Below are 5,012 nucleotides of genomic sequence, written 5' to 3' on the forward strand. Positions count from 1 at the left end.
AACTCTTACTTTGATGTGTTTTTCGGCTTTTAACCCAAGTAATTCAGCGTTAATTTCTAAATAATGTTTGTATAGCTATCGTATTAGTTTGCACTTTCTGATTTGAAAGTGAAATGGTCATAGTCATTGAATGGAGAATTAATTCCAAAAAAGACAAGTTGCTGTCTCGGTATAAACTCTGATTTCTCATGGTTCATAATGAAGCCTATCTTTGCAAGCAATTCTTGCGTATTTCGGCGTAAGTAGTAGCTTGTAGATTCAAGTCATCAAAATACACCACAGACTGAAAACTTTTCATACGTAAACATGAAAATAGATGCTTGAGAAGTTTGGTAGGCCTCCGTGGTGCACAGGCTAAACCGCCTGAAAAGTTTAATGGTAGAGCTTACCTTATAATGGTAATCGTATGTATTTCCAAAATTGTTTAGATACGTTCACCGTGTAATTTGCAGCTTTAAAATTCAATATTGACGCCGTGAAACAACAAGGTGTTATAAGCCGAGAGAAAATTTAAAATGTTTGTACTCGACATTCTCATTAAGGTATTTTAAACTAAATATCACTTTATAAGTACCATTAGATTTGGGCCTAAAACACTGTCGAAATGAATTCTCGATCACAATGTTCTGGCGGCTAAATGACTCCGTTAAGTAAATATTATTCTTTATTTTACCATCCAGCACTACTGACTCTTCTGAATTTAATTTGGATTCACGTACATGTGTCTGATTTGGCATTTCAGTAAATTAAATGGTACAGCCATGGACAGTGTCTAACAGCTTGTCAGTGGTCAGTTTTTTCCATTTTGTACCAAACTGATTTAGTCTGCCTCCTTGTTAATGAATGAAAACAATGTAAGAGTAACTCACGTCGGTTGCATCGCAGATTTAGGTTAATGTCTTGTATTATGTTTGGGATTCACATTGGACTCTCCCGTGGCCTATCCTCGTCGATGATGTGCCCTCCCCTCTGTGTCTGAGGGAATCCTGGTGGTTATGGGCGGTGTCCTAAAAGGACCTGATTTATGGAAAGCACGGTCTTTCATGTAGGGTGTATGTCTATATTTCCCTACACGGAAATTTATTCAAATTTTGAGCAACTCAGTAATCGATTTTAACTGGCCAGTATTATTGTCCGCGAATAACATCTGAGTGACATGATTGGTATTTGAATATATTGCCTGATTTTCATCGTTCAAGTTGCTCTTGATAGATTCACGCCTGTATGCATTTGCATCTGCATTTTCCACAATATCAACTAATGTTGTCATAAGAGCATCCAAATTTGTTTTTTCTTGGCAATATTGTCAAGCAACCAAACCATCAATGACCTGCACGATAGGTACCATAGGTATAAGTGAAAATTGCTATATCTTTTGAAATCGAAAACAGAATGCGTTTTGGCTTCCAAATCCTCGATATTTCAGGATTCCTTTTGGATGATTCAAATTTGGGACGTCGGCTGGGACGGGGAATTTTTCTACTAAATCAGTTAATTATTTGTCTTTCATTGTCTTTTCAATGATTGTCTCTGTCAATTTGACCATTGGTTCTGCGATTAGTGAGCCCTTAGCTTCACTCTATGACAAAGCCGTGACTAAGACCTTAAATATAAAAGCCACCCAATCAGGCAACAGCTTGCCTGGTCTACTACATCAGGCCTTGTAGTGCATGCTGTTTTGAGCCTCCCGTTAACTTATTATATAAATAAATGATTTTATAACGATTTTAGATCAGGAATTACCTTTTAAAATGTTCATCGCCGAATTCCAAACCTAAATTATAGATCCATAAATGAGATTAATACTTACGGAACTTAAATTTCCATTTGCATGCCATAGCGTAAAAGAATCCGCGCCTGCCTCTTGATACATTCAAGATTATGACTGCCCTTTTGTACCGCGTTTGAGAGTGTTTACTTTGCTTTCTTCTTATCACTAACTCACACGGCATTCACAAACATCAGAGATTTGATAATGATAAATCTATCGTTGTACGGATAACATCGTCATACTATTGTACGGTAATGCTCACTTGTTAACAAGAAGGCGTAACTTAGCCGCGTTATATAAAAAAATATAGTGTGCTGACAATGATTTTTACATAAAAACACAGTATTTATTAATCGTTGTAATTAACACTGCCACTGACGCGCTTGCGTATAAATTCAATAACTCGGTAAATGGATACAATAACTATTACTTAAAGGTGTTGATTTCCGAATTACAAACCTTACACATATATTCATTTACGAATTTGATACTGCCTGATGCGGGCAGCTTGACTTTGTCTTTATAAAATAACGTCGACTTTCACTGTGACCGTATCTCGTAAAAAATCTCTTTATTCCCCAAACTCCATACAATAAAAAATATGACCTATTCAATTTGTTAAGCCCAATAGCTAATATGATCAAGATCCAACCTTTCTAATACTACCATAATCAGCAGTCCTTACTCTTAAGTATAATTCCTAAATTGATCTTTACACAGCTCATTTTTCATTCATTTATAAAATCCTTATTTTTTCCTTGATTTGCTTTCTAGGCGCAAATACAAACTAATGTTTGATATTTACCCATCTTCGTTCTTATTTCCAGTCTACAATAAACGTCAAACTTACATTTCATGTCTTTTTTAACTTAAATACATGTACTCTATGCATCAAAATGAAATCGAGTCGATCATATTAAAACGTGTTATAGAAACTGTATACACTTTGCAATTTGAATCAGTTCTTGAAAATACCAGTACAGTCCCGGAATGTTTAACGTTGCAAAATCAGCCGTAACATTTCTGTAACGATCCAAGGACACTGACACTATTGCTACGCCATCTATCGATATGGACTCAGACGTAGGTTTAGAAATAGCTACAAAGTAAACATTTTATATATTCCCGATGTCGGGCCGATATGGAACACTTCATCGGCCCGACATTAGCATTTACATCGGGCCGATGCCGGATGTGCAACACGGTTCGACCTCGGGCCGATGTCGGCATATTTTTAATAGCCGACATTTAACCAGCTTGGTGCCGAGATCATATTTCGTCCCTATTCTCATTCAGCTGGATTGTCATGCTCAATGACAACAGAACATGATAGGTAAACAAAATATTTGGTCTTGGTTTGTCTTCAGAGATAAAACAAAATGCAGAGAAAATATACCGTAAACCTACAGGCATATTATATATTGACAAATTCCTACATAAGAAAATAAGCCATTTGATATTACATTTTTTTATTATTAGTCCTTTTAATATTTAAACGAAGGGGTTATCACGGAATTTGGATAATACCCCTGAACAGTATTATCAAAATGTTGTTATAATTCATAGACATGTCATAATACACACAGACTGTCACTGTATAAATGAACAAACAAAATACGACTTGAAATAAGAGTTATATCATTGAACAATACTTTAGTTAAAGCTCCTGCATTAAAAATTAAGGGTTTTTAACATAATACTGTTTTGTATTTTTCATCCCGGTGCCTGCCTCATTTCCCTCCTCATTTCCCTTCCACCATCTCTGTCCGATCCACTCCCCATCCAGGCGGTTTATATCTCTTGTACCTGTGTCGTGAGAAACGACGGAATTTCAGGACAGCCTCTGAAATAAGTGCATGTACTATCAATACGTAGGTAGAGATAAGTTTTTTCAGGATATGGGTATTTACAAAATGCATTTACAAGGAATTTGTTATTATTAATTTTTAATTGGGTTTTTGTTAAATGTGAATTATTTTTCTGTTGTTTGTATAAAATTTGCCTACATCCCTTCGCATATTCCTGGGGGATTATATACTTGAACTATGCTTGTAAACAAAGGTTAAGAATGGTGTATACCTGTAGAGATGGTGCAACTGTTGGGGGATATTGTATATTGTAGTAATTGTTGTGATGCTTGCAGAACAGTCCTGCCATTGTCACTGTCACCTTCAAATGCCTTGTGGTGTTGCCACTTTATTTATCCTCATCTGATTTAAACACTCTTCCGCTGAAAATGCATCACATTATGTTACAATGACAAATGCATTAACCGATTATCCTGATTATCCTGATTATTTCTCAGCTTTAGGTAAATTTAAAGGCTGGCATAGTCAACCTGCTTTTCCTTAAGAGTGAAATAGCCTAAACCACCTGCTTTCGATCATAATTCATGAACAGATGTATCATAAATTACTTTGCTTCATAAAACTTATATAAATGCACACCATCCTGACAGACTGATTGTAACCAAAATAGTATGAATAAATTCAATATAAATGGTTACATTGGGGCATAAAAAAATTCCTCCCCTATTATCGCCTTTATTCCTCATTTTAAGGGTCTCAATTTGCAGTTGTCCGCTCTCTGCAACTTCGATCTTTCCACAATATACGATACTGTGAATTAAAATGTGTCAATTATGGTTCGTAATTGATAACCAAATCTTCTTTTTAAATTTGTCTACAATGGAAGCAGATAAATTAATCGTTTAAACTCAACCAAATCATCAATGTAATACTTTGCTTTTGTGTGCACATTTTACCTAAATGTTGATTTTAATGAAACTCATAAAACAACAAAGTGAACTAGTCGCTAAAATATATTTCACGAATTCCCTTTCAACATATTTACTCAAAATAAAAGTATTTATTATTTTCGAGAATAAAACTAAAGATTAACAGAATTGTACTATAATAATTCCTCATATTCATGCGCACAACAACAATTCAAACAGTACATACAATTAATAAAAACCAAAAATGTGATTTGACTTTCATCTTCTCTTTGAAATGGCACAATTACCGCAGCGAATATAAAACTAAATAATTTCGTAGATAAAAATCAATTCAACATGAGCTAAAAAAATAATTACAGAACTAATTAAAAATAACCATATAAACTGATGATGATGACAATGATGATGATGATTTTTTTACGGTTGTCTGTGTTTCGTTTTGTGCTTGGTTAGGTCTTGGACTTTGCGTCGCTTCAGGGATTCCTGGACTCGTACACATATCTG

Source organism: Mya arenaria, chromosome 5, assembly GCF_026914265.1.
Source record: "Mya arenaria isolate MELC-2E11 chromosome 5, ASM2691426v1".
NCBI lineage: Eukaryota > Metazoa > Mollusca > Bivalvia > Myida > Myidae > Mya > Mya arenaria.